This window comes from Monodon monoceros, unplaced genomic scaffold (assembly GCF_005190385.1).
Source record: "Monodon monoceros isolate NGI ecotype Baffin Bay Population unplaced genomic scaffold, NGI_Narwhal_1 Super_Scaffold_12, whole genome shotgun sequence".
Lineage (NCBI taxonomy): Eukaryota > Metazoa > Chordata > Mammalia > Artiodactyla > Monodontidae > Monodon > Monodon monoceros.
The window spans coordinates 49946537-49956990 of NW_021703768.1; the positions used below are offsets into that span (position 1 = coordinate 49946537).

The 10454-nt window shown below is 38.8% G+C and overlaps 1 non-coding gene across 1 annotated transcript; it reads right to left on the bottom strand.

Annotated features, from left to right (window-relative positions):
- Positions 1–9724: 9724 nt before the first annotated feature.
- LOC114893557 lies at positions 9725–9831 on the bottom strand. The gene has a single exon (XR_003792974.1). It is a non-coding gene; the product is annotated as a U6 spliceosomal RNA (small nuclear RNA).
- Positions 9832–10454: the final 623 nt, after the last annotated feature.

The following is a 10454-nucleotide window of genomic DNA, read 5'->3' on the forward strand; positions in this document are numbered from 1 at the left end:
TATAAAGGGCCCATTTGTTAGAAATGGATACATCCTCTTGTCTAGGGGGCTCTTTGAGGGAGGAGCTTTTTATGTCAGATGACTTAAAATCCAATAAACAGCTTAAAAACAATACAGAAAAAAATAAAGGCTTTTTTTTTTTCCTTTAAATCAATAAGCATAACATGTCTTAGTTACTCAACCATCACTATTTGGCTCCATTAAAAGTTGTCTTTCCAACTGGAATAATAGTTCAGATTTAAGACCAGTTGACTGTCTTAAATGCAGGAGCAGGTATGTCCTGGAGTCTTGCCAGGCATGTCTCTTACCAGGTACTGTTTGCCAATTAACATTCTTTAAGGCAGTATTTTTCTTTTCTAATAAGTGCTCTGGCATATATATTATTGTTGTAGGAAGCCTTTACACTGAGATTTATCTATGTGACAATATGCTTAGTTGCATGTTTAATTTTTAAAAAGGAATTCATTGTTAGACATCAGAGTTTATAGAAAGAAATGTGATTTTCTATATTCTTTCTTTTCTACCACAAGTCCTCAGTTACTACCTAATCATGCTTCTTTTTTTTCTTTTTCGGTACGCGGGCCTCTCACTGTTGTGGCCTCTCCCGTTGCGGAGCACAGGCTCCGGACGCGCAGGCTCAGCGGCCATGGCTCACGGGCCCAGCCGCTCTGCGGCATGTGGGATCTTCCCAGACCGGGGCACGAACCCGTGTCCCCTGCATCGGCAGGTGGACTCTCAACCACTGTGCCACCAGGGAAGCCCCATGCTTCTATTTTTAATTAACTGTCTAAGTGATGGTATTATTAATAGCTAACATGCATTCAGTGCCAGGTACTGGGCTAAATATTTTACCCACCTCATTGAATTTAATTCTCCCAATAAATCACTTATTCCATGAAGTATGGATTACTCTCATTTTCCAGATGAGGAAACTGAGGCTTGGGGTAATCACCTTTCCTTGAGTCACCCAGGTAGCACAATATGTTTTCCAAGCCTTTATTTCCATAGGCAAAATTTGAAGACATACTTCAGCTTTTTTCTAAAGATACATTGTGTTCCTTTGAGATAGAAATGACTTAATAAAAAGGAGCTTTAATACATATTCAACATTTATGTGACCTTAATGTCTATAACCTAATATTATAAGGCTGGACATTTGGATATTCCAGGAACATACTAAATTAATAATAATTCTGAACTTCATTTGAAATCATAGATCAAGGCATGGCAAGTGTTTTCAGTAAAGGGTCAGAGAGTAGATATTTTTGGTTTTGTGGGCAGCAGGTTTCTGTTGCATCTATTCAACTTTGCCATTGTAGAGCAAAAGAAGCCATAGAAAATATGTAAATGGATGGGCTTAACTATGTTCCAATAAAAATTTATAAGACCATGTGGATGGGCTGAATTTGGCCTACAAGTCATAGTTTGCCAACTTAGATTATAGGCCATTTTGTATCCACTTGTCACCATTAATGTTATCCTAATAAAGTAAATTGTTGGGATATGATTTTAGTGATAATACAGAGAGAGAGGCCTGTTCAGTAGTCTGGAACAGGGGAAAACCTGTATCCACATTAACTGACACTGAATGGCTTGTTGGCTTTAGTCATCTGCATAATGGCTTTCTCAGTATAATTTGTTAGTAGCTAAATGAGTTAGGTTATCAACTGTGGAAGTAAAATTGATATGGCCGTGGCACCATTATGAATAAGTGTGCCCATAATGTCCCACAGTCAGGATAAAATAAAACCCACATTGCACTCTGAGACAAACCAAAAATAACATTTTATTCTGCATAGTTTTAGTCTCCAAGACAAAAGAATTCTTGAGCATTTCCTGTAAGCTACCAACTCCCTAACAAAGCAACTCTATCTCTGACTTTTGTAAAACTGATGTCTGAAGATAGATTATGACATATGCAGATGTTAGCTGTGAGAAAACTGTTTTTTTTTCTTCATGAACAGACTAACTATAAATTCAGGAACCTTGGCAATTAAAAAAGTTAATACATTCCTTGTGTTTTCTATTTGCTCAATCAGTTCTCAAGTCTGGCTTCTTTGCAACTTATCTGCAAGCAAGCTTCTTTCTTTGTGTGCTTTCTGTCTGACTCTTATTTCACATTTATTAAGTGTTCCTTATAGCTCAGTGTGAACAGGATGATCATTTTTCTATTGGACACATAAGAGACTGATAATTTAAGATTTCAAAGTTTGACCTAACCTTGAGGAGGCTGGTCGTGGCCTATTTTGACAAACTACAGATAAAGCTACTGGTCACTATGGGAGGATAAATCTTTGCTTTGCCTGTCTTTCTTCCTGGATGACAAAAAGGGGCAGAATTTGAAGGAATACAAATTGGAAAGAGACTTGGAAAAATAATTATAATTTTATTTATTTTTAACATCTTTATTGGAGTATAATTGCTTTACAATGGTGTGTTAGTTTCTTCTATATAACAAAGTGACTCAGCTATACATATACATATATCCCCATATCTCCTCCCTCTTGCATCTCCCTCCCACCCTCTCTATCCCACCCCTCTAGGTGGTCACAAAGCACCGAGCTGATCTCCCTGTGCTATGCAGCTGCTTCTCACTAGCTATCTATTTTACATTTGGTAGTGTATATAAGTCCATGCCACTGTCTCACTTTGTCCCAGCTTACCCTTCCCCCTCCCTGTGTCCTCAAGTCCATTCTCTACTTCTGCGTCTTTATTCCTGTCCTACCCCTAGATTCTTCAGGACCTTTTTCTTTTTTTTTTTTTAGATTCCATATATATGTGTTAGCATACAGTATTTGTTTTTCTTTTTCTGACTTCACTCTGATTGTGAAGTCACCCTCCACTTCACTACAAATAACTGAGTTGAGTTTCTTTTTATGGTTGAGTGATATTCCATTGTATATATGTGGATGTGAATATATATATATTCACATGACTATATATATTCCATTGTATATACATTGATGTATATATACATATATACATTGTGTGTATATATATATATTCACGTGAATATATGTATATATATTCCATTGTATATACATTGATATTCCATTGTCTATAGCTTTTTTATCCATTCATCTGTCGATGGACACTTAGGTTGCTTCCATGTCCTGGCTATTGTAAACAGAGCTGCAATGAACATTGTGGTACATGACTCTTTTTTTTATTATTTATTTATTTTTGGCTGTGTTGGGTCTTTGTTTCTGTGCAAGGGCTTTCTCCAGTTGCAGTGAGTGGGGTCCACTCTTCATCGCGGTGCACGGGCCTCTCACTGTCGTGGTCTCTTCCGTTGCGTGACTCTTTTTGAATTATGGTTTTCTCAGGGTATATGCTCAGTAGTGGGATTGCTGGGTCATATGATAGTTCTATTTTTAGTTTTTTGAGGAACCTCCATACTCTTCTCCATAGTGGCTGTATCAATTTACATTCCAACCAACAGTGCAAGAGGGTTCCCTTTTCTCCACACCCTCTCCAGCATTTATTGTTTCTAGATTTTTTGATGATGGCCATTCTGACTGGTGTGAGATGATATCTCATTGTAGTTTTGACTTGCATTTCTCTAATGATTAGTGATGTTGAGCATCCTTTCATGTGTTTTTTGGCAATCTGTATATCTTCTTTGGAGAAATGTCTATTTAGGTCTTCTGCCCATTTTTGGATTGGGTTGTTTGTTTTTTTGATATTGAGCTGCATGAGCTGCTTGTATATTTTGGAGATTAAGCCTTTGTCCGTTGATTCCTTTGCAAATATTTTCTCCCATTCTGAGGTTTGTCTTTTCGTCCTGTTTATGGTTTTCTTTGCTGTGCAAAAGCTTTTAAGTTTCATTAGGTTCCATTTTAAAATTTTTATTTCCATTTCCCTAGGAGGGGGGTCAAAAAGGATCTTGCTGTGATTTATGTCTTAGAGTGTTCTGCCTATGTTTTCCTCTAAGGGTTTTATAGTGTCTGGCCTTACATTTAGGTCTTTAATCCATTTTGAGTTTATTTTTGCGTATGGTATTAGGGAGTGTTCTTTTACATGTAGCTGTCCAGTTTTCTCAGCACCACTTATTGAAGAGGCTGTCTTTTCTCCATTGTATATTCTTGCCTCCCTTATCAAAAATAAGGTGATCATATGTGCGTGGGTTTATCTCTGGGCTTTCTATCCTGTTCCATTGATCTATATTTCTGTTTTTGTACCAGTACCATACTGTCTTGATTACTGTAGCTTTGTAGTATAGTCTGAAATCTGGGATTCCTGATTCCTACAGCTCCATTTTTCTTTCTCAAGATTGTTTTGGCTATTTGGAGTCATTTGTGTTCCATACAAATTGTGAAATTTTTTGTTCCAGTTCTGTGAAAAATGCCATTGGGAGTTTGATAGGATTGCATTGAATGTGTAGATTGCTTTGGGTAGTACAGTCATTTTCACAATGTTCATTCTTCCCATCCAAGAAAAAGGATATTTCTCTCCATCTGTTTGTATCATCTTTCATTTCTTTCATCAGTTTCTTTTAGTTTTCTGCATGCAGGTCTTTTGTCTCCTTAGGTAGGTTTATTCCTAGGTATTTTATTCTTTTTGTTGCAATGGTAAATGGGAGTGTTTTGTTAATTTCACTTCCATATTTTTCATCATTAGTGTATAAGAATGCAAGAGATTTCTGTGCATTAATTTTGTATCCTACTACTTTACCAGATTCATTGATTAGCTCTAGTAGTTTTCTGGTAGAGTCTTTAGGATTCTCTATGTATAGTATCATGTCATCTGCAAACAGTGACAGCTTTACTTCTTCTTTTCTGATTTGGATTTCTTTTATTTCTTTTTCTTCTCTGATTGCTGTGGCTAATCAACCTTGTCTTGCTGCTGATCTTAGAGGAAATGGTTTCAGTTTTTCACCATTGAGAACGACGTTGGCTGTGGGTTTGAAATATATGACCTTTATTATGTTGAGGTTAATTCCCTCTGTGCCTACTTTCTGGAGGGTTTTAATCATAAGTCAGTGTTGAATTTTGTTGAAAGGTTTTTCTGCATCTATTGAGATGATCATATGGTTTTTCTCCTTCAGTTTGTTAATATGGTTTATCACATTGATAGATTTGCATATATTGAAGAATCCTTGCATTCCTGGGATAAACCCCACTTGATCATTGTATATGATCCTTTTAATGTGCTGTTGGATTCTCTTTGCTAGTATTTTGCTGAAAAATTTTGCATCTATGTTCATCAGTGATATTGGCCTGTAGTCTTCTTTCTTTGTGACATCTTTGTCTGGTTTTGGTGTCAGGGTGATGGTGGCCTCGTAGAATGAGTTTGGGAGTGTTCCTCCCTCTGCTATATTTTGCAAGAGTTTGAGAAGGATAAGTATTCGCTATTCTCTAAATGTTTGATAGAATTCGCCTGTGAAGCTGTCTGGTCCTGGGCTTTTGTTTGTTGGAAGTTTTTTTTTTGCGGTACGCAGGCCTCTCACTGTTGTGGCCTCTCCCATTGCGGAGCACAGGCTCCGGATGCACAGGCTTAGCGGCCATGGCTTACAGGCCTAGTTGCTTCACAGCATGTGGGATCTTCCCAGACCGGGGCATGAACCTGTGTCCCCTGCATCAGCAGGTGGACTCTCAACCACTGCGCCACCAGGGAACCCCTGTTGGAAGTTTTTTAATCACAGTATCAATTTCAGTGCTTGTGATTGGTCTGTTTATATTTTCTGTTTCTTCCTGGTTCAGTCTTGGAAGGTTTTGCTTTTCTAAGAATGTGTCCTTTTCTTCCAGGTTGCCCATTTTATTGGCATATAGTTGCTTGTAGTAATCTCTCATGGTCCTTTATATTTCTGCAGTGGCAGTTGTTACTTCTCCTTTTTCATTTCTAATTCTGTTGATTTGAGTCTTCTCCCTCTTTTTCTTGATGTGTCTGGCTAATGGTATATCAATTTTGTTTATCTTCTCACAGAACCAGCTTTTAGTTTTATTGATATTTGCTATCGTTTCCTTCATTTTTTTTCATTTCTGATCTGATCTTTATGATTTCTTTCCTTCTGCTAACTTTGGGGGTTTTTGTTCTTCCTTATCTAATTGCTTTAGGTGTAAGGTTAGGTTGTTTATTTGAGATGTTTCTTGTTTCTTGCGGTAGGATTGTATTGCGATAAACTTCCCTCTTAGAACTCTTTTGCTGCATCCCGTAGGTTTTCGGTCATCGTGTTTTCATTGTCATTTGTTTCTAGGTATTTATTTTTTAACATCTTTATTGGAGTATAGTTGCTTTACAGTGGTGTGTCTAGGTATTTTTTGATTTCCTCTTTGATTTCTTCAGTGATCTCTTGGTTATTTAGTAGTGTATTTTTTAGCCCTCATGTGTTTGTATTTTTTTGCAGATTTTTTTCCTGTTATTGATATCTAGTCTCATAGTGTTGTGGTTGGAAAAGATAGTTGAAATGATTTGAATTTCCTTAAATTTACCAAGGCTTGATTTGTGACCCAAGATATGATCTATCCTGGAGAATGTTCCATGAGCACTTGAGAAGAAAGTGTAATCTGCTGTTTTTGGATGGAATGTCCTATAAATATCAATTAAGTCCATCTATTTTTAATGTATCGTTTAAAGCTTGTGTTTCCTTATTTATTTTCATTTTGGATGATCTGTCCATTGGTGAAAGTGGGGTGTTAAAGTTCCCTAATATGATTGTGTTACTGTCGATTTCCCCATTTATGGCTGTTAGCATTTGTCTTATGTATTGAGGTGTGCTATGTTGGGTGCATAAATATTTACAGTTGTTATATCTTCTTCTGGAATGATCCCTTGATCATTATGTAGTGTCCTTCTTTGTCTTTTGTAATAGTCTTTATTTTAAAGTCTATTTTTTCTGATATAAGAATTTCTTCTCCAGCTTTCTTTTGATTTACATTTGATGGAATATCTTTTTCCATCCCCTCATTTTCAGTCTGTATGTGTCCCTAGGTCTGAAGTGGGTCTCCTGTAGACAGCATATATATGGGTCTTGTTTTTGTATCCCTTCAGCCAGTCTATGTCTTTTGGTTGGAGCATTTAATACATTTACATTTAAGGTAATTATTGATATGTATGTTCCCGTTACCATTTTCTTAATTGTTTTGGGTTTGTTATTGTAGGTCTTTTCCTTCTCTTGTGTTTCCTGCCTATAGAAGTTCCTTAAGCATTTGGTGTAAAGCTGGTTTGGTGGTGATGAATTCTCTTAGCTTTTGCTTGTCTGTAAAGGTTTTCATTTCTCCATCGAATCTGAGCGAGATCCTTGCTGGGTAGGGTAGTCTTGGTTGTAGGTGTTTCACTTTCATCACTTTAAATATGTCTTGCTACTTCCTCTGGTTTGCAGAGTTTCTGCTGAAAGATCAGCTGTTAATCTTATGGGAATTCCCTTGTGTGTTATTTGTTGTTTTTCCCTTGCTGCTTTTAGTATTTTTTGTTTGTATTTCATTTTTGATAGTTTGATTAATATGTGTCTTGGCGTGTTTCTCCTTGGATTTATCCTGTATGGGACTCTCTGTGCTCCCTGGACCTGATTGATTCTTTCCTTTCCCACATTAGGGAAGTTTTCAACTGTAATCCCTTCAAATATATTCTCAGTCCCTTTATTTTCCTCTTCTTCTTCTGGGACCCCTATAATTCGAATGTTGGTGCATTTAACGTTGTCCCAGTGGTCTGTAAGACTGTCCTCAATTCTTTTCATTCTTTTTTCTCTATTCTGCCTTGCGGTAGTTATTTCAACTATTTTGTCTTGCAGGTCACTTATCCGTTCTTCTGCCTCAGTGATTCTGCTATTGATTCCTTCTAGAGAATTTTTAATTTCATTTATTGTGTCGTTCATCATGGTTTGTTTCATCTTTAGTTCTTCTAGGTCCTTGTTAAATGTTTCTTGCATTCTGTCCATTCTATTTCCAAGATTTTGGATCATCTTTACTATCATTATTCTGAATTCTTTTTCAGGTAGACTGCCTATTTCCTCTTCATTTGTTAGGTTTGGTGGGTTTTTACCTTGCTCCTTCATCTGCTGTGTGTTTCTCTATCTTCTCATTTTGCTTAACTTACTGTGTTTGGGGTCTCCTTTTTGCAGGCTGCAGGTCCGTAGTTCCCATTGTTTTTGGTGTCGATTCCAATGGCTAAGGTTGGTTCAGTGGGTTGTGTAGACTTCCTGGTGGAGGGGACTAGTGCCTGTTCTGGTGGATGAGGCTGGATCTTGTCTTTCTGGTGGGCAGGTCCACGCCTGGTGGTTTGTTTTGGGGTGTCTGTGAACTTATTATGATTTTAGGTAGCCTCTCTGCTAATGGGTGGACTTGTGTTCCTGTCTTGCTAGTTGTTTGGCATAGGGTATCAAGTCTTCGAGCTTGCTGGTCATTAAGTGGAGCTGGGTCTTAGCGTTGAGATGCAGATCTCTGGGAGAGCTTTCGCCGTTTGTTATTATGTGGAGACAGGAGGTCTCTGGTGGACCAATGTCCTGAACTTGGCTTTCCCCCTTCAGTGGCACAGGCCTGACACCCAGCTGGAGCAGCAAGACCCTGTCAGCCACATGGCTTAAAAGAAAAGTTTGAAAAAAAGAAAGAAGGAAAGGAAGAAGAGGGCAACCAAATCAAAAAGCAAATCCACCAATGATAACAAGTGCTAACAACTATACTAAAAAAAAAAAAAAACAAAGAAACCCAGACAGAACCATAGTACAAATGGTAAAAGCAAAGCTATATAGACAAAATCTCACAAAGAAGTATACACATACACACTCAGACAAAGAGAAAAAGGAAAAAAAATTTACCTATTAAAAAAAAAGGAAGAGAGTAACCAAATCAATAAACAAATCTACCACTGATAATAAGCTCTAAATACTAAACTAAGAGAAACATAAAACCAGAAACAAATTAGATATGGAAAGCAAACCCCAAGTCTACAGTTGCTCCCAAAGTCTACTGCCTCAATTTTAGGATGATTCGTTGTCTATTCAGGTATTCCACACATGCAGGGTACATCAAGTTGATTGTGGAGATTTAATCTGCTGCTTCTGAGGCTGCTGGGAGAGATTTCCCTTTCTCTTTGTTTGCACAGTTCCTGGGGTTCAGCTTTGGATTTGGCCTCCCCTCTGTGTGTAGGTCTCCTGAGGGCGTCTGTTCTTCACTCAGACAGAATGGGGTTAAAGGAGCATCTGATTCGGGGGCTCTGGCTCACTCAGGCCGGAGGGAGGGAGGGGTATGGATGTGGGAAAGACTGTGGCGGCAGAGGCCGGCGTGACGTTTCACCAGCCTGAGGTTCACCGTGCATTCTCCCGGGGAAGTTGTCCTTGGATCATTGGACCCTGGTAGTTGCGGGCTGCAGAGGCTCCCTGGAGGGGAGGTATGGAGAGTGACTTGTGCTTGCACACAGGCTTCTTGGTGGCTGCAGCAGCAGCCTGAGCATCTCATGCCTGTCTATGGTATCCACGCTGATGGCCGCGGCTTGCGCCCGTCTCTGGAGCTCGTTTAGACAGTGCTCTGAATCCCCTCTCCTCGTGCACTAGGAAACCATGGTCTCTTGCCTCTTAGGCAGGTCCAGACTTTTTCCCAGACTCCCTCCGGGCTAGCTGTGGTGCACTAGCCCCCTTCAGGCTGTGTTCGCGCAGCCAACCCCAGTCCTCTCCCTGGGATACGACCTCCGAAGCCTGAGCCTCAGCTCCCAGCCTCTGCCCGCCCCGGCGTGTGAGCAGACAAGCCTCTCAGTCTGGTGATTGCTGGTCGGCACCAATCCTCTGTGCGGGTAAAATATGGAACGCCTCACGAATTTGCGCATCATCTTCGCGCAGGGACCATGCTAATCTTCTCTGTATCGTTCCAATTTTAGTATATGTGCTGCTGAAGCGAGCACATAATTTTAATTTTAAAATTCATAAAATCTTTGTGAAATCTTTGTTGCCTGAGTCAGACTTGACCTTGTACTTATGTCTGATTCATGTGGTGTGGTAACAAAGTTAATAACATCATCTAACATTCTACCTGCCTAATGACTTCCATATTCTTTTAAGATAGTGTACGTTTTCAAAAGAGTCATTAATATGGGCAGCCGACCCTGGCTTTTGCAATCCCAAGGTACCATTATTCCATTTTTCTTCTGCCCTAAGATTGAGACCTTAGCCAAAATGACCCAGAAAAAGCCACCCAAATATTGAATTTGTTAATGAACTCCCCTTCCCATGATAGTTTTTATCATAATGAGAGAATATGAGCTAGTTCCATGATAATTGATAGGGCCATCCAGTTAAATATGGCAGACTAAGCAACTTTGCTACTTGTATTTATTTTTGTGAATACATGTATTCATCTTTGCTACTTTCCACAATCTCATGTATTTATCTTTGCTACTTTCTATAATCTCATGAGAAGGACAATAAAGAAATGAGTGTAAACTCATAAGGACAGAAAACAGGAAAGGAGAAGACAGTAGGTAAGCCTTGTCAGAATTTTAGAATTTTCAAGATATGGAAACAACCT